The sequence below is a fragment of the Aedes albopictus genome, chromosome 3 (assembly GCF_035046485.1).
Source record: "Aedes albopictus strain Foshan chromosome 3, AalbF5, whole genome shotgun sequence".
Taxonomy (NCBI): domain Eukaryota; kingdom Metazoa; phylum Arthropoda; class Insecta; order Diptera; family Culicidae; genus Aedes; species Aedes albopictus.
In genome coordinates, this window is record NC_085138.1 from 170312722 (window position 1) to 170333347 (window position 20626).

General features: G+C 43.9%; 1 protein-coding gene across 14 annotated transcripts in view; it reads left to right on the forward strand.

Moving 5' to 3' along the window:
- Positions 1-20626, forward strand: part of LOC109402762 (ras-specific guanine nucleotide-releasing factor 2-like) — an 839143-nt gene that overhangs the window by 367261 nt on the left and 451256 nt on the right. The window lies entirely within an intron of this gene.

Here is a 20626-nt window from a genome sequence, read left to right on the forward strand (position 1 = left end):
TATGGAGCAACTCGGAGACACTCCAAGTAAACAGCCGCAAATGCGTAAAGTTTAAGTGCTTCGGTGGCTCGGTCGTCGACCGGGTGGGTGCGCGATGTAGCGGAAATTGCTGGTGAAAAGTTGTAATGAGTTTATATTTACGTGGCAGATGAAACGGAAGAAAGTCTCATCCCTTCGTTGTAATAATTGTGTATGTTTAGGAAGTCTGGTAACAGAAGGCGGTGGCGAGGTGCGGTTGGCTGACAAGGTTATCATTTAAATAGCATCAACCGGATGTGCAATTGAGCATAATAGGGTCACATCAAAGGTTACAGCTTCGGTGTCCATTTTAATGATTATGATTAGAATAGTAGACAACCGGTGCTGCTTAAGGAGGTTGTAGCTAATTTATGTCAAGTTACAAAGCATTGTGAACCAATTTGTGCCTAGTGGTTATGCAACTCAAACAGCTTGATTTTTGCCAAATAGAAGTATGAATGATCATGTACAGAGATGCATTCGTCCCCTTAGTGCTTGAACTAGGTTACTCAAATTTTCACGTTTTCGAGTAAAAGTTTTGAAAGCGCATTCAAATCGGGTATTCCAAAACACTGGGGTACATCGGTAATAGCCGCGCAATTGTCATTATTAACCGCGTTGCCTACATCCAACGTCAATAATCGTAAGTGGTTCGTTAACGGCTTCCCTATTACACGGCCCAGGCATTGGAGACACTTGCTATTATACCCGGCCTTCGCCCTGTTAGCACGGTCGTCATACAGTCCAGCATCTGCGTGAACTGCGGACCACCGCGGAGGTGCATAACAACTACACTAGAAGACCCCGTTTACTTTTCATTTTTTTTATGGTGCAATTTAATTTTTCTATGGAGCAATTTTCTACGGGTACAATTTTAGTTATTTATTGAGCATTTGTATTTTTCTATGCAGCATTTGTATTTTATTATGAAGCATTTCAGTATTATTTATTGGTGCAAAATTTCACTTTTAATGAGAAAATGTTATGTTTTACCGGTACATTTTTTATAAAGTATGGAACGTTTTCAATTATTTATGGGTAACATTTTCATGGTACATATGTTCATTCTTTATGGAGCGCTTTTTGATTTTCTATGGAGCGTTTTTATTTATTTATTTATGGGTGCAATAAATAGGCTGCCGTCCAATACTGCGCACGTCGGCTCCCAGAGCCACGAGCTTTGCGTCACTTCACTTCATCCTGAAGACGTCCGAGTACTTAGACTGTTCGGTCTTGATGACGAGCGCATCACCTTTCTCGTGCTTGGCACCTGATGCTCTTCTACGCCTTCTTGGTTGGCGTCCCTGATCTCCTCGACTTGCATTTTTTCTTCTTCCTCTTTCACTCGACTTTCGGCCAAAGGGGGTCCTCTCCTTGGGTTGCCCTACTCTGTGGTTGCTGAGGGCCTAACAACGGTCACAACCCCCTGTTTCCTTCCATCCAGGACGGGCCAGCCGTTTTAGGCCCATCCTTCCCAGCTTTCCGGGTTGCATAACTGGGGTCCGCCTTGCGGCATTACTGCCGACCTTCGGGGTTAGCATCCGCCTAACCTTACGGGCACTGCCAGACAGCTCCCCCTGGGGCAGCAGGGACGAAAGTCCTGGGGCCTGACGCACCCCCTGCTTGCGAGTCAGCCGCGTAGTCGCCGGCCAAGAATAGGACTACTAATCCCAATTCAAGGTGTCAAGCGACCCGTGCTGAGGAATGAGTGATCGAGGGGGTGCAAAAGATGCTCGATCTTTAACGGAGCCTGTGGGGTACCTGGACACCCCCCAAAGTAAGCTGTCCCTTACCGCGTTAATGCAGGGCTCTGGCGTGGTGGACATTCTTTCCCGTGCTACTCGTGGGATTTAATAATAAAGTCAAATAAACAAAATCAATATCTAGGTGGAAATAGTGGTGGGATCAACCCCTTCGCAAGAAGCGGGTTGATGAGATCTCCGACAAGGAGAAGTGAGGAGATAGGCGCTGGGAGTTGCGTACGCAGCTCAAGCGTGGGTGCTCCAGTCTACTTCCCGGCAAGCCAGCCGGTGGAGGTTATGGACGAAGCGTGGTTGTTGAGGGCCGTCAACCGAGAATCCAAAGGACGACCCGCAATAGAGGTGGCTGAGCAGCAGCTTGGCAAAATCATCGACTTTGCGTCTACTAAGCAAGGTGAACCTGAAAACGGCCTTGCTTCGACTTAGGGTGTCGATCGACGATGCCAAGCAGGAGCACGCGGCACTCGCGTTGCTGACTGCTAAAGCAGCGGAGCCTGCAATTGCGAAAGTGCCGAAGTTTACCCAAACGGAGGCCTTCTCCTTCGCAGGAAGTCCGAATAAGGCGGAAGCGACTGCTCGCGACAAACGGGGCAAGCAATCGCAGAAGCGGGCGAGGCAACCGTCAGGCGAGGAGCTGTCTGGTGGTGCCCGCAAGGCCAGGCGAATCATTACCCCGAAAGTCGGTAATAATGCCGAAAGGTCGGACCCCAGCCAGGGTTCCCGGAAAGCTGGGAAGGGTTGGCCTGAAAAGGCTGGCCCGTCCCGGATCGATGGGAACAAGGGATTGCGACCGCTGGTGGGCCCTCAACAGCCACAGAGCAGGGCCATCCAAGGGGAGGACCCTCCTTGGACGAAGGTAGAGCGGAAGAGGAAGAAGGCGAATCCGCAGGACGCCAAGTCAAGGCGTAGGAGGGCAGGTGCCATGCGCGAGAAAGGCGACGCGTTCGTCATCAAGATGGAACAGTCCAAGTACTCGGACGTCTTGAAGATGATGCGAAGTGACGCCAAGCTTGAGGGTCTTGGAGCCGACGTACGCAGTATTAGACGTACTCGTACGGGCGAGATGATCCTGGAGCTGAAGCGCCAGAAGGAGCACAAAGGCGCCGCCTATAAGAGGCTGGCAGAAGAGGTCCTTGGTGAGGTTGTGCAGGTGAGGGCTCTGACACATGAGGCGACTCTGAAGGTCCAGGATATTGATGAGATCACCGAAGTGGAAGAGCTCGTCACGGCACTGCGGCAACAGTGCAATGTGCAGGTGGCCGCCGCAGCCGTTAAGCTACGGAAAGAGCCAGCAGGGACACAGATAGCTTTGGTTCAGCTACCTGTGGTGGACGTCAAAAAGTCCGTTAAAGTAGGGAGCATAAAGGTGGGTTGGTGTGTATGTCACCTGACATTCCACGAGCCACCTATGAGGGCTTCGTGGTCGCCAAAGTAAACAGGGTCTTCATCTGTAGCTGTTATGTGCCTCCGCGATGGCCGATCGAGCGGTTCATGCAAATGCTGGACCTCTTAACGACCGTGCTAACAGGGCGAAGGCCGGTGGTAATAGCGGGTGACTTTAATGCCTGGGCCGTGGAATAGGGAAGCCGTATCACGAACCAGCGGGGCCAGATCCTGCTAGAAACACTGGCCATCTTAGATGTCGACTTGGCTAATGTCGGTACCAAGAGTACCTATAGTCTAAACGGAGCGGAGTCAATTATTGACGTGATCTTTTGTAGTCCTGGCTTAACAAGTAGTTCGAACTGGAGAGTAGATGATGGCTACACTCACAGCGACCACCTGGCGGTTCGCTACAGTATCGACTACAACAACAACAGGCAGTGGATAGAAGAAGAGGCGGCTAGGCCAAGGCCAAGCCCTCGCAGGTGGAAGATATCATACTTCGACGAAGGGGTATTTAGGGAGGCGCTCCGCCGAGAGCGAAACTTAATCGGTTTAGACGGCGACGAGCTGGTAGCGGTGCTCTCACGTGCGTGTGAGCGACCATGCCTAGGCGAGTCCACCCTAGAAATGGGAGGCCACCAGCTTACTGGTGGACCGACGCGATTGCGGACCTGCACCGCGCCTGCCTACGGGCTAGGCGGCGGATGCAGCGAGCACGTTCAGAGGAAGAGCGAAACGAACGGCGGGTGGTGTTCGCCGCTGCAAAAGCCGCGCTCAAGACCGAGATAAGAGCAAGCAAAAAGGCCTGCTTTAAGGGTCTCTGTCAGAGTGCCAATACGAACACGTGGGGTGACGCCTACAGGATCGTTATCGCCAAGACGAGAGGTGTGATGGCTCCTACAGAGCAATCTCCAGAGATGTTGGAGGGGATCATTGGAGGACTTTCTCCGCGTCATGATCCTAGTCCTTGGCCTCCTTTCGTAGGACAGCCGGGGACTGGGGCTGGCAATGAGGAGAGGGTCACCGATGTGGAACTTGCGGGGATAGCTAAGTCCCTTAGCGTAGGTAAGGCCCCAGATCCGGACGGAGTTCCGAACCTGGCCTTAAAAGTAGCTATTGCAGAGGCTCCCGAGATGTTCAGGTCTGCTATGCAGAAATGCCTGGACGAGGGAGTTTTCCCAGAAGCTTGGAAGAGGCAGAGCCTGGTACTATTGCCAAAGGCGGGGAAACCACCCGGAGACCCGTCGGCATATAGATCAATATGCTTGATTGACACGGCGGGGAAGGTGCTCGAAAAGATCATCCTCAATAGAATGTTGAGGTTCACCGAGGGCGAAAATGGTCTTTCGAGCAACCAGTACGGCTTCCGGAAGGGGAGGTCCACCGTAGACGCTATCTTGTCGGTTACAAAAACCGCCGAGAAAGCAGTCGAGCCTAAGAGGAGGGGAATTCGCTTTTGCGCGGTAGTGACTCTGAATGTAAGGAATACCCCAAGCAACACGACTTGTTTCAAAGTCAGTACCAGCAACATCAGTGCAATTTATTCACTGTTTAAATTAAGGACAACAGAACACAATTGCTGCTTCTTTGAAACGCAAAAAGCGCAAATTTTAAATCGTTGTGCAACTTGAGCTAGGAGGAATGATAAAAAAATGAAAAAAATATATTCAGACTCGAACCATGGACACCAGTAGTATTAACCACTCACCTTACACACTACACCAGAAGCTCTGTGAAAGATTTGCTGCTCAATGCACCATAAAAGCTACTGAAGTTACGCGTTACTTCATTGTACCGTCTTTGCCACAAGTTAGAAAGCTGTCAAAATGAAAAGACGCGCAAGTTTTCCGTAACACATTTGGAACCTAATCTGAACAAACAAACCAGAGTAAGATGTTTCATGTGTGTTACATAGCACATTTAATGCAAGCTGACTGTATTGCCACTTGTGAGGAATATGTAAGCTCCGCTTCCATAAATCGATGTTAAATACGATGTTATTTGCAATTCCTATGGAACAAAGCTGCAACTTAACGATATTCGGAGTTTAAATGCAACTCAACCGACAAGATGGAAGTTGCGTGCGCTTTTATTGCAACTCTTTTAGATCAAAGCATAGAAAACCACATTTTGGATGATGTTGCAGGTGCTGCTTGGGACATTTAATAGCGCCAGCAGGTCTGCTATTGCCGATGCGCTCTTGCGTCTGGGGATACCGGAGTACCTTCCGAGTATTCTCGGAAGTTACTTTCAGAATCGTGTACTAGTCTACGACACGGAAGTGGGTCGGAAGTGCTTTCACATAACCTCAGGAGTCCCGCAAGGTTCCATCCTGGGTCCGGTGTTATGGAATGTCATGTACGACGAGGTGTTGAGGTTAGAGTACCCAGTGAGAGTGGAGATTGTCGGATTTGCCGACGACATTACGCTCGAAGTCTACGGTGAAACGATCGAGGAGGTGAAGTTGACTACTGACCACTCGATCAAGGTTGTGGAGGCGTCGATGCGATCCAGGAAACTGGAGCTGGCTCACCACAAGACAGAGGTGACGGTTGTTAACACCCGGAAGTCGGAGCAGCAGATGGAGATCAGTGTAGGAGAGTGCACTTGGGTGTGATGATCGACGATAAGCTTACCTTCGGTAGCCACGTCGATTATGCCTGTAAAAGAGCCTCCACAGCTATTGCTGCACTGTCCCGGATGATGTCCAATAGCTCTGCGGTGTACACCAGTAAGCGCAAGCTTCTGGCTAGTGTTGCTACGTCCATACTTAGGTATGGCGGCCCGGCGTGGGGCACTGCGCTAAGTACTCAATGCTACCGACGGAAGCTGGAAAGTACTTACAGGCTTATGTACCTGAGGGTTGCGAGCGCGTACCGTACCGTGTCACACGACGCTCTCTGCGTCATTACTGGTATGGTGCCTATCAACATTCTTATCAGTGAGGACATGGAGTGCTTCGAAATGCGCGGCACAAGAGGCATACGCAGGACTGCCAGGATGGCCTCCATGGTCAAATGGCAGCGCGCGTTGGACAGTTACACCAAAGAAAGGTGCACCCATAGGTTGATACCGAGGGTAGGTAGTTGGATTAATAGGCGCCATGGGGAAGTTTCATTCCACCTGACACAGGTCCTTACAGGTCATGGTTGCTTCCGACAGTATCTACACCGTTTCGGGCATGCGGATTCTCCCGAATGCCCAGTGTGCAATGGTTTAAAGGAAACGGCGGAACACGTTGTGTTCGTGTGCCCGCGTTTTCGCACAATGCGTGACCGCATGGTTGCCACATGGGGGGAGGACACAAACCCGGACAACTTGGTCCAGAAGATGTGTAGGGATGAGTTTGGCTGGAACGTCGTTTCAACGGCTATCACCCATATCGTCTGGGAGCTACAGAGGTGGTGGCACGTGGACTCGGAGAGTGGCTAGTCCAGATGCAGTACAAGAGGTGGTCCAGGGGTTCGGAGTCGGCTTCGTAGGTCATACCGGTGCCCTACGGTCGAGATCGACCCTTACAGCGATTAAGTGGCGGCAGCCTATTTAATGCACCCATAGATAACGAAAGTGCACCATAGAAAAACAAAAATGCAACATAAATAATTAAGTAATGTACCGATAAAATGCACAGCATTCTCTATAAATAAATATAAATGTTCCATAATAAATTAAAAATGTAGCGGTAAACCAAAAATAATTCTAGTTAAAATTGAAACATTGTATCAATAAAAAATTAAATAAAACACCATAAACAAATAAGTTTGCTCCATAAAAAATAATAAAAATATCCATAAATAATGAACATTTGCTCCATAATTATACCATATTTGCTCAATAAAAAATTGAAATTGCACCATAAATATAATCAAATTGCACCATAAACAAATTGTAAATTTCACCACAAAGAATGTAAAAGCTACATAAATTTAATCTTATTGTACCATTGCTGCAGTGTCCAACGACATATAGTTTTAGGATGTGGATGGGATAATGTTAATATGAAAAGTAAGAAGAAAATAAACAGAAACCATGTACCGAAGCACGCATCTATGATAGAACGACTTAAAAGATGGAAACACTATGAATGCAATTTACCGGATAATCGCTTGCTGTTCTAACTCGCTAACGCTCACGGGATAACATCTCTGTTTGCATTATACCGGGCAAATTCATGGATTTGTGGATTACCTATAACCGAATCGACACAGTTACAACGCATCCACAGGCTACGCCGCATGCATTAAAAGAATCCGCATTTTGAAAGAAGGGTTAACCCTTGTAGTTTAGATAATATGTAATGTAAATATATTATATTTATTAATGATTTCAATTTGATCGGAAAAATTATCAAAAAATTAATCCATGTTTTATATAATTATAAAATAAACTAAGTATCCTGATAATAACTGACGTTCTTTTTATTAGATTCTTTTTAGATTATCAGGAGGAGCAGAAAACGGTTTTGGTGGTCTAGTGGCTACCGCTTCTGATTCGTATGCAGAAGATCATGGGTTCAATCCCTGGCCCGTTCCTTTCATCCTACTTTATATCTTTCTATCCACTTTCTCTCGCTCTCTCTTCTCTACATATACAACTAATGTATATTCATATGTTCATAGTCTTCACTAGAACCAGAAACGAATTGGAAAAAAGTCGTTTCCCTCATTTCCAACTTCTTCTCACAGCACAGTATATATAACGCCTACAAGTTATGCAATCAAAGCGTGCTGTGCCGCTTGACCTTATTCACCTTATTCACCACACAATCTATCACGAACACTATAAAAATAACCCCTATTCATGGATCGCATCCGTGCTGGTTGTGGGGATGCAGAGGTGATCCCGGTCTTTAGTAGCAACAACCAGCACACTAGAATGTTAGAACATTCCTTTCCCTTCCTAACTGACTATAAGGACGTGGCCGGCGCGTTTTTGATCAAGAATGTATGAGCTGCTTAAATTGCACTTAAAAAAGACACGGACACGTTCAATGCTTCCAGTGAGCTTTTCGCTCTTTGAAGGAAGCACGACACTAGACAACGGACTAGCATGCAACGCCCAGTGGCACAGCCGAAAACTTTTCCTGACAGCTGCGGCGGGAATCGAACCCGCGCTCCTCAGCACGCTGCGACTAAGAGCTTGGTGACCCTAGCCGCACGACCACGGAGCCGCACTTTTAGAATAAGTGGAGTGTCCCAGCCCTTATTCATTTGGATCCCAGTGCAATTGGTACCAGCTCAGATCAATCACGGAGGAGCAACCATTGACATGTATAGTCAGATTTGATTTTTTTTTAATTTAGGCAGAAGTTGCAGAATATAGCCTTTTAAATTCCACATATTACTATATACTTACAAATTTCCAGTGCTACTAGCCATTGAAATACTGCTAATGATGCAGAATTTGATTAATTTTTGTAGATTTTGCATTCTTTTATGTAAAATTTATAGTTTGTTAATGGTGCAATTTGATGATATTTATGGTGCAATTTTAATTTTTTATGGAGCAAATATGGTATAGTTATGGAGCAAATGTTCATTATTTATGGATATTTTTATTATTTTTTATGGAGCAAACTTATTTGTTTATGGTGTTTTATTTAATTTTTTATTGATACAATGTTTCATTTTTAACTAGAAAATCTTTTGGTTTACCGCTACATTTTTAATTTATTATGGAACATTTCTATTTATTTATGGAGAAAGCTGTGCATTTTGTCGGTACATTGCTTAATTATTTATGGTGCATTTTGATTTTCCTATGGTGCATTTTGTAATTATTATGGCCGCAATAACCTTTTACCATTAACTGGCCGCGGAGAGGAAGTGGCGTCGGTCTACTGGGTTGGATCCAAGCCCGCGGTTGGAAAGAGGTCCCCGGTAAGGGTCGGGGCAGGTGGAGACCCTGCTGTCAGCAACCTTCTGGTGCAGCTGATAGGGCCTGAAGGGTAGTGATACCCTTGCCTTCAGCAGGTCAGATCGGGTTGCACGTGGGCATCAGTTCTTGATGTCTGCAAAGCAGTTGGGCGCGGGCGGGGTTGACCCTGCCAGCCTTCCGAGGACAAAGGGAGTGGCGAGGACCACTCGGGAAACTGGCAAAGTGCCAGCATGTTACCGTGATGGACTATCCAGAGCGTGTCATCGATGTTCGTTGCTGCTAGGCTACGCAGCTAACCTTGAGGGTGCGATGTGCACTAGCCCCTCTCTGAAGCAATGGTGGTTCCGGAGAGACGTAGGGTTTGGCGACGATAGGAATGGTTTAGTGGGTACGAGGAGAGAGTAGTCTTGGCTTTTATTTTTGTTGTAGAAGACGGCCTCAGACCTACACTACCCTAACCTTCCTGTTAGGGTGTCTGTTGAGCAGACTATCCCCCTTTGGTTTAGAAGGAAAAAGAAAAGACAGCTCCCCACCATACGGCTGCCTCCCTGCAGCCACCACACTTTATGGACTTCCTGCGAAAGCGAAGGCCTCCGTATGGGTAGACTTCGTAACCTTTGCTTTCGCCGGTTCTGCCGCCGCTGCTGCAGTCTTCACGAGTCTTTCGTGATTTTGCTTGACATCGTCCATCGACTTACAAAGTCACAACAGTGCCGTTTCAAAGTTTTTGCTTATGCTGGACTTCGTGGACGCAAAGTCGAGGATCTTACTAACCTGCTACTCGGCCACCTCTGTGAAGATAGCCCATTCTTTTGTGGTTGATGGCCCTTATCAATTGTACAAAAAAACCTTGATCAGAAAAAATCGATTACTATGAACCACGCTAATATTGTAGTGTGATAAACTACTGTTATCATTAAACATTTCATACTCAGCCATTTCTCTGTAGGGTGCCTGTACCAATTATGCCACTACATAAGGAAAACTATTTGTACAAAAATAACGAGAAGACCAACAAATGCCATCAATATGCTAAAAATTTTTTTTCTTGCAATTTCTCGTCGCAATAGGCTGTTTTACCTCACGCAAATCTGCCAGGAAAAGGCGTACTTTCCCTCACCAAATTAGTAGTGCTGGAATGGTTCATTACAGCACTGATTTGCGTTAAGTAATGGACCATTACAGCACTGTTTTCAGTTTTAATCAACTTCTCGATGCTTCCTGGACGCAGGTTTTATAAATTTTGACAATTGCACAGTATAACCTGCTAAAATCAAAGTTTATACAGGGTGACTGGTAATTCGTGTTACACCCGAAAGGAGGTGAAAGTAGACCATATTTGCAGCAAAAAATTGTTCTACAGGTAGGTCCGGAAATCACTGCTAAGTGAGTTATTCAAAAATTAGTGTTATTAAATTACCCCATCTTTAAACACCTCTAACTCAGAAACTATGAACCGTATCATCAATCTTAGCGCATGGATAGAAAGCTTAAAGCTTTGTCTTTTAATGCTCTTTGGACAGGTAAATGATAAAAAGTCATTTAAGTGCAGAAATTTTGACTTTTATGTAAAAAGAGCCTAAAAATGTACCCCCTTTTCACCTTTTTTGATAGTTTACTCGTGAAAAACGTGATAAATGTGAGAAATGTTCTTCTACAAAACATTCATTTTTTGATACGCTACCAAACTGTCCTTTGGAGCAACATTGTATCTTTCATAGTTTTGTCACAATCTTGAATTCAAAATTTTGTGAAATAAATCAATGTTTTTATTGCAATACTGTCTGGCAACCCTACACGTTTGCTTGCTGTTGGTCGTCGTGCGCATGGCAACGAAGTCCAGCGTCGCGGCGGCGGTCATCGTTTGACAGAGCCAACAGTGAACGGCAAATTGCGCGCAATGTTTATGAATCAATCTCAAGGCATCCTTTTCTTTGGGTGAAGATTCAATTCGCCTAGTTGATGGCATGCATACACCCACACCCACTCACTGGTGGAATTTAGCGAGATCATACCGCTGGGTGGCACCGTTTTAAGGGATATTCAAACCTACGGGCCGGGACTGGGTCCGGGCCGGGGCTGCGGCCGAGACTCGATAGGGCTTTTGTCGCTTCGTTCTCACTGCACACAATGCTCACCGGGCTATAGCGCCTGCGCACCAGCAATTTATGTTGCGCGAACGCACGCACAGTACGAAGCGGTTGTCATTTATTTTTGTTTTTGTTTCTTTGCACTGTCTCCAGTGTTTGTGATGTACATTCATCAAGAACTTTCTTTTGTAATTTCTACAGGAATCTGGGATTCCTCCAGCTTTTTTATGATTTCCCTTGGAGTGCTTTCTGGGATTCTCCCGTAGTTCTTTCTGGAAAACCTCTAATGAGATTCATCTAGGAGTCCTTCCTGGCGTTTCTCCAGCTACTCCGTCTGGGTTTTTGTCCTGGAGTTCTACTAAAATTTCTTCTGGGATACTTTCAAGAAATGGTTTAGAATTTTTCTCCAGAAATTCCTCCAGGAGTAGCTTCCCACAGTTTATTTCTTTTCAGTTCAACGGGAAGCCCTCCTGAAGTTCCTGAGAGTGAGTCCAGGAGCTCCCCAGGCATTTCTCCAGGGCACCCCCAAAAAATACCATGGGAATTTCTTTAGAATTAGCCCAAGAATTCCTCCAGCATTTGTCGTAGAATCCCCCTAGGATTTTACTGGGAATTTCTCCATTATAACTCTGGAAATAAATGCAGGAGCTGATCAATAAGTTCGCCAGCAATAATGCATGCTTCTCTTCAGGATTTTTCCCTAAAATTACTGAAGCACTCAAGGGATTTCTCCAGAAATTCCTACATTAATACCACCAGGACTTCCTCAAGGGATTCCTCCAAAAACTCCTCCACGATGTCAACTAAAAATTCTTCCAGTAGTTCTTCCAGGAATAACTCCAGAAATTCATCTCGAAATTCCTATCGGAATTTCTCTTCAGAAATTGTAGAAGGCATTCCATCTCAGCTGTCGCAAGGACGTGGCCAGGACAGCACTCGACCGTTGGAGGATTGCATCAATCTTGTCTAAGAGTCAGAGATTAGTCCCAAATCTTTGTTCTTTGGTAACGGCTAAGAAGGATGCAACCCTGATAACAGCGATCCAGGGCTGTACCACCTACGAATTTGTGCGACTTGCTTAATGCTAATGCTAATGCTAAGGAATTGTAGAAGGCATTCCATCAGGAATTCTTCCAGGGATTTCACAGAACAATTTTTCAATAAATTGCTCCAAGACTTTCTCTACGAATTCCTGCAAGGATTCATCTAGGAATTCCTCTGACGATTTCTCTAGATTTTTTTCCACGGTGTCCCCCAAGAATTCTTCCAGTTATTCCTCCATGAGTTCCTGCAGGAATTCATCCCAAAATTCTACCAGGAAATACTGCAGGGATTCCTCCAGGAATTCCTGCAGGAATTCCTCCAGAAAATCCTCATGGGATTCCTTCAAGGAATTCCCCCTAAATCATCCAGAGATGCTTCCAGGAATTCCTTCAAGGGTTCATTCAGGAATTCCTCCTGGAATTCCACCATAAATTCCTCCTGTAATTGCTGCAGGAGATTCTCTAGAGATTCCTCCAAGGATTAATCTAGAATTCCTTCCAGAATTTCTCCCAGGAAATCCCTGGAGTAGCTCTTTAAGGAATTCCTGTACCTGAGATAATTCCGGGAGGAATTCCTGGAAGATTAACCGAAGGAATTCTTGGATGAAATTCTAGACACATTTCTTGAGGAAATCCTGGAGTAATTCCTAGAGTAGGTTCTGAAATAGTTCTTCAAGACGAGTTCCTGGAGATATTCGTAAGCAATATCTGGAGAAATTCCTGAAATAATTCGTGAAGGAATTCCTAAAAGATTGGAGCCACTTCTGAAGCAGCTCTTTAAAGAAATTCTGAAGAAATTCTTGAAGCATTTCCTTGATGTATTTCTAAAAGGAATTCTGGAAGGAATTCTGGAAAAATTCCGGAAGGATTTTTTTTTGACGAATTCCTGGAGTCATTCAAAGAGAAATTATGGAAATTCTTGGATTGTTTCCAGGAGGAATTATTGACGTCTTTCCTGGAGGAGTTCCTGGATAAATATCGGAAAGAATTCGTGCAGGAATCCCTGGAGTAGATCCTAGAGGAATTCCTGGAGTCATTCTTGGAGGAATCCCGTAAGTATTTCCTTGTAGAATTCCTGGAGGATTTTTTTGAGGATATTCTGAAGAAGTTTCTGGAAAAAATCCCGTAGGAATCCCTGAAGTCATTTCTGGAGCAATTCCTGGAGAATTTCCTAGAGTTATTTCTGAAGCAATTCTTGGAGTAATTAATGGAGTATTTCTTGGAAGACTTTATGGAAGAATTCCTGAAGAAATTCTTGGAGTAATTTCTGGTGGAATTCCTGGAGGAATTCGAGGAGTATTTTCTGGAGAAATTTCTGGAGGAATGCCTGGATGAATTTCTGGTGGATTTTCTGTAGGAATTCCTAGAAGATTTATTTAACGAATCACTGGCGAAATTCTTAGAGGAATTGCTGGGGGAATTCTTGGAGGAATTTCTAGACGATTTTCTGGAGGAAATTCAGGAAGGAATTCTGGAGGAATCTCTAAAGAATTTTCTGGAGCATTTACTGGAGAAATTTATGAAAGAATCACTGGAGGAATTCCTGGGAAAAAATTTGGAGGACTGCAGTAGTTCCTGAATAAACACCTGTAGGAATCCTGTAGAAATATCTGGAGAAATTCACGGAGAAATTCTTGGAGTTATGCCTGGAGTATTTCCAAGAAGACTTCCTGGAAAAATACTTGATGAAATTTCTGGAGGTATTCCTTGAGGAATTTCCGGAGAAATTTCTGGAGGAACTCCTGGAGTAGTACCTGAAGTAATTTCTGGAGGAATTCCTGGAATAATTTCTGGAGTAAATTCATGCAATTCTTGGAGAAATGCATGGAGTACTTTCTGGAGAAATTTTTGAAGAAATCCCTGTAGAAATTCCTAGAGGAATTCTGTGAGGAATTACTGAAGGAATTCCTGGATGAATTTCTTGATGATTTCCTGGGAGAAATTCTGGAAGGAATTCTAGATTAATCCTTGGAGAAATCTCTAGAGAATCTCCTGCAGCAATTACAGGAGGAATTTATGGTGGAATTCCAGGAGGAATTCCTGAATGAACCCTTGAAGGAATTCCTGGAAGCATCTCTGGATGATTTAGGGGGAATTCCTTGAAGGAATCCCATGAGGATTTTCTGGAGGAATTCCTGCAGGAATTCCTGGAGGAATCCCTGCAGTATTTCCTGGTAGAATTTTGGGATGAATTCCTGCAGGAACTCATGGAGGAATAACTGGAAGAATTCGTGGGGGGCACCGTGGAAAAAATTCTAGAGAAATCGTCAGAGGAATTCCTAGATGAATCCTTGCAGGAATTCGTAGAGAAAGTCTTGGAGCAATTTATTGAAAAATTGTTCTGTGAAATCCCTGGAAGAATTCCTGATGGAATGCCTTCTACAATTCCTTAGCATTAGCATTAGCATTAAGCAAGTCGCACAAATTCGTAGGTGGTACAGCCCTGGATCGCTGTTATCAGGGTTGCATCCTTCTTGGCCGTTACCAAAGAACAAAGATTTGGGACTAATCTCTGACTCTTAGACAAGATTGATGCAATCCTCCAACGGTCGAGTGCTGTCCTGGCCACGTCCTTGCGACAGCTGAGATGGAATGCCTTCTACAATTTCTGAAGAGAAATTCCGATAGGAATTTCGAGATGAATTTCTGGAGTTATTCCTGGAAGAACTACTGGAAGAATTTTTAGTTGACATCGTGGAGGATTTTTTGGAGGAATCCCTTGAGGAAGTCCTGGTGGTATTAATGTAGGAATTTCTGGAGAAATCCCTTGAGTGCTTCAGTAATTTTAGGGAAAAATCCTGAAGAGAAGCATGCATTATTGCTGGCGAACTTATTGATCAGCTCCTGCATTTATTTCCAGAGTTATAATGGAGAAATTCCCAGTAAAATCCTAGGGGGATTCTACGACAAATGCTGGAGGAATTCTTGGGCTAATTCTAAAGAAATTCCCATGGTATTTTTTGGGTAATGCCTGGGGAGCTCCTGGACTCACTCTCAGGAACTTCAGGAGGGCTTCCCGTTGAACTGAAAAGAAATAAACTGTGGGAAGCTACTCCTGGAGGAATTTCTGGAGAAAAATTCTAAACCATTTCTTGAAAGTATCCCAGAAGAAATTTTAGTAGAACTCCAGGACAGACTCCTAGATGAATCTCATTAGAGGTTTTCCAGAAAGAACTACGGGAGAATCCCAGAAAGCACTCCAAGGGAAATCATAAAAAAGCTGGAGGAATCCCAGATTCCTGTAGAAATTACAAAAGAAAGTTCTTGATGAATGTACATCACAAACACTGGAGACAGTGCAAAGAAACAAAAACAAAAATAAATGACAACCGCTTCGTACTGTGCGTGCGTTCGCGCAACATAAATTGCTGGTGCGCAGGCGCTATAGCCCGGTGAGCATTGTGTGCAGTGAGAACGAAGCGACAAAAGCCCTATCGAGTCTCGGCCGCAGCCCCGGCCCGGACCCAGTCCCGGCCCGTAGGTTTGAATATCCCTTAAAACGGTGCCACCCAGCGGTATGATCTCGCTAAATTCCACCAGTGAGTGGGTGTGGGTGTATGCATGCCATCAACTAGGCGAATTGAATCTTCACCCAAAGAAAAGGATGCCTTGAGATTGATTCATAAACATTGCGCGCAATTTGCCGTTCACTGTTGGCTCTGTCAAACGATGACCGCCGCCGCGACGCTGGACTTCGTTGCCATGCGCACGACGACCAACAGCAAGCAAACGTGTAGGGTTGCCAGACAGTATTGCAATAAAAACATTGATTTATTTCACAAAATTTTGAATTCAAGATTGTGACAAAACTATGAAAGATACAATGTTGCTCCAAAGGACAGTTTGGTAGCGTATCAAAAAATGAATGTTTTGTAGAAGAACATTTCTCACATTTATCACGTTTTTCACGAGTAAACTATCAAAAAAGGTGAAAAGGGGGTACATTTTTAGGCTCTTTTTACATAAAAGTCAAAATTTCTGCACTTAAATGACTTTTTATCATTTACCTGTCCAAAGAGCATTAAAAGACAAAGCTTTAAGCTTTCTATCCATGCGCTAAGATTGATGATACGGTTCATAGTTTCTGAGTTAGAGGTGTTTAAAGATGGGGTAATTTAATAACACTAATTTTTGAATAACTCACTTAGCAGTGATTTCCGGACCTACCTGTAGAACATTTTTTTGCTGCAAATATGGTCTACTTTCACCTCCTTTCGGGTGTAACACGAATTACCAGTCACCCTGTATAGACTGGGTCAACAAAGTCGATTTTTCGGAACAACGCTTTTTCGATTCCTTTTACCGCCCAAAACAACTGTGCAAAATTTGGGAGCGATTGCTTGCTTCCCCGTATTCCGCATTGCGATTGAAATTTGTATGGGATTTAGTATGGGAAAACGTGATTTTTTGTATTTTTCTCATAAATTGAAATTTTTCGTCTAAAACGATCTAACTAATAACGTTGAAGTATAGCCTAGAATATGCCGAAAAACTTTGCCGAAGACCGCAAAGTGATCCAACACTTGCGAAAAAAGTTATAACGTACAGAATGCATGGTAGTGCTTAACGTTTATCATGTAAAGGAATAACATCAATAATAAAATCTCAATTTTTGGCCCAAGTTACCAGGCGAATAACTTTTTTCACAAGCGTTGGATCTCTTTGCGGTCTTCGGCAAAGTTTTTCGGCATATTCTAGGCTATACTTTAACGTCATTAGTTATATGGTATGCAACTGGTAACTTATAAGTAAAATGCAAAAAAGTACGTTTTCCCATACTAACTTCCATACAAATTTCAATCGCAATGCGGAACACGGGGACGCAACCAATCGCTCCCAAATTTTGCACAGTTGATTTGGACGCTAATATAGATTGAAAATGCTTTGTTCCGAGTTGATACGATCAAATTTAAAGTTTCTCCATACAACGTTGACCCACTCTAATATACATATATAAACATCAGTGTGCAGTTTGATGAAAAAAAAAATAGTTAAAAACTATCCTCAAGTGGTAAATTATGAAATTGCAAAAAACGTCGGCTGGGAACCCTGTACCAGTTATGGTTACATTTTTTTTAAAATTTCGGTTCCTTTTCGCACTATTTGCATGTAATCCTTATAGGATTAGCCATAACTGATACACTATGGCAAAAAAGGGTGCAAGGAAGCCGAACTTTTAAGGAAAATGATTTATTTCCACCTGAGGTGTGCGGACTCAACTATTTTGATCATTCAATTTGAACACGTATCTTTTCTTCGAGTGCTTCCCGTTGTTGAGTTGCTTATTTCTATGGAGATCAATTTCAAAGTGCACGCACAAACTACTCCACACAAACTTTAACCAAATTACCGACAGCAAAAGTTACAATAAAACGTATATAATCAACTGCTTTGGTCTTACACGGGTTTTTAAAAAATATTTTATAAACTTTGGTCTTGTATTACATTTAAATTTTACTCAGAAAAACGTTAGAAAAACGTTTCCGTTCATGATGAAAAAGTTTGTGTGTCATTGAACGTTTTACATATTTTAGCGTGACTTTTCCAATCGAACTTGTATCTTGGCACACTCTGATCATTTTGGAAGTTTGGCAGCAGCCTGGCTGCTGTCAAATTTCAGTCCGCAATCCTCAGATTTCCACCATAATTTGAGCAAAATGTGGAGTATAAATGAGTGCAACCACCTTTTGTGAACGTGATCTGTTGTTCACAAAAATTTTCTTGTTGATTTACATCGTTAAAGGGTGACAATCAACGAATGGGTGACAAAACGTCGAAAGACAAAACGTCGAATGCCAAAACGTCGAATGCCAAAACGTCGAAAGGACAAAACGTCGAAGGGACAAAACGTCGAAAGGATAAAACGTCGAAAAGTGTGTAACTGTTCGCAGTTCAGTGTGGATTTTTTTTTTTGATTTCCTGTTGATAACTTGAGAGGGGTGGCGATACGGTAGATCCACCAAGATGGCAGGATGACGAAATAATTAACGAGAACACACTAATTATGTCTCATTATCTCGGGTCTCTGCCCAAGCGCTGAAGGTCAGTGACTCATTTTGCACTCTAGGATGCTTCAGACCCGAGTTGAAACCACCGGCTGTGTAAAGATTATTGTGTGGATGCTTGGCATTGTTGTGCTAGTACCATATACTGGAATTCCGGATGAATTGCGGAGAAGTACAGCCGTAACCAAATCAGACGCCCTTGAAGGAATAATGCGCCTGATGATCGCCATCTCCACCCTAAATGTGCCAGAGATTCGGCCGACGATAGCTAGAGACCACCATCATAGCCACCCTGAAGCAAGTTATGACGTTATGCTGAACATTTGTGGAAGGTGCCGCTGACATTGTGCCACTCGCAGTATTGCATTTGAATGCAATCAATTTGCATTGAAGTTCAAAAACGGCACGCTGCGATCAAACATATTTGAACATTGTTCAGTTCAAAATTTGAAACGCACGTGAGCTCGACAGTGAACGCAACCTGAGTAAGAACAGCACCCGCAGAATGCCAACATGGTACCCTGGTACCTGGTAAACTGAAATGGTCATGTTTCTACCATTTTTTCACCAATTCTAGCAATCTTGGGCTGATTCAATTCAGAAACTCACCTTCTATTGAGAGGGGGAACCGGTTCGGTCACCGTGAATTACGGAAAATCCGGATTTCGGTGCAGAATCTTAATGCCCGATGCCAAATGTACCACTTCATTGTGGCGCATAATTTCACGCAACAACGTATGTATGCAGATGCGCCACAAAGCCTAGGGCAGCACCTTGGTCAGGACGCACATAAGTTTTGATGACACATCCAAGCTCAGTTCATTTTTGGCTCGCGTTTAGTTCAAATGCAACACTGGGGCCAGTAGAAGGGGCTCCGAAGAAGTAAGAGAAGAAAAGGCCGGGAAAGTTCGAGAATAAATAGTGTTACACTTAACGTGACGTGATGTGAGTTTTTATATATTACAGCGCGAATATCCCCTACCCGCGAAGAATTGGTTAAGACACATGCCACAGAACAGATGTGTATCTTCGAACAAATTTGAAGTTTAGAGGTGGAAGTCGTGAAATTTTCACTTGGAGAACTAGATTGGAATGCATTTCCTTGGAGAAATAAAAAACCATCAAAGCGTGCCCCGCTCCCGCCCTATGCTCGCTGCACAAAAAGCTTGCTTTCCACCACCAGGTTCGCTAGTGTGCAGCAGTCAAACGAGCGGCTCTTTTCGTGATGAAGATTCACCCCCGTGCACATGCCCACCCTGAGGTGTTGTTTCAGGGAGCCTCAGGAAGACTCCCCTCTGAACTAGTTGGCAGATACAAGTGAAAGAATGAGTATCCTTTAAAAGAATAAAGAACTTACTATTTGCTTAGATTACTCGTTTTCGACGTTTTGTCCTTTCGACGTTTTGTCCCTTTCGACGTTTTGGCATTCGACCTTTTGGCATTCGACGTTTTGGCATTCGACGTTTTGTCTTTCGACGTTTTGTCCCTAAACCACAATCAACTATGGCGAATAATTGGTACTATAACCATAACTGGAACACTTACCCTATTGCAAGCTTCATCATAACCACGAGCTTTAAACTTACTTCCGAACTGTGTTTCTTAAGAATGATACATGGTGCAGGCGATGCATAGTTGGCATCGAATGCATGCAAGTTGAAATCTTGTGAAGCAAAATATACTGCCTACTGCTGAATCTAGTGGAATAAGCAATGCATGGCAAAACATAACACAAACAAATGATGAACTTGCACTTTCGAGTAACAGCAATGGCCACAACACACTGTGTTGAACACATACTGCACAGTGGAGCATGTTGCTGAATGATGAAGAATCTTACCTCTTCAAGTACCATTTAGAGAGTTTGAACTTTCTTCTTTCATTGAACTTTTGACTTTCTTGCATGCATGTGTGATTTAGTCGAACCATTTTGTTTGTTTGAATTTCACTGTTGATTATGGCAAATAATTACTAGTTTCTTCTGAGACTGTTTGTTTCTGATTTTTCTTCTACATGAATTGACTTTTTAAAACATGTTGATACTCACTTTAAATTCAAAGGAAAATTCAACAGTTAAAATATTTTCTACTAATTTTATACCCAAACCACCCCACAGTATACAAAAGGACACCAGTTTGTTCGAGCGGAACATGAAAAACCGTTGCATGCAATCCGATTTGTTCCCAACTCCGAAAAATACGACCCCATTTTGGGCAGCTTCACCTCGGTCGGACGGAAGCATTGCGGCAACCTTTGGATCCGGGCCAACAGTAGTAGCAGTTCGGGCTTTCTCCGGCGTGAAAACTCACCCGACAAAGTAATGCTCATTGTTTCGCATCCTTTAGATTTCAGTTTATTGGGGCAAGTGCCAAAGTTGGCACAAGTTGCCAAATGGCACACAGATGACGACGACGACGACGATGGTGAAAGGGCTCTAAATTAAGATC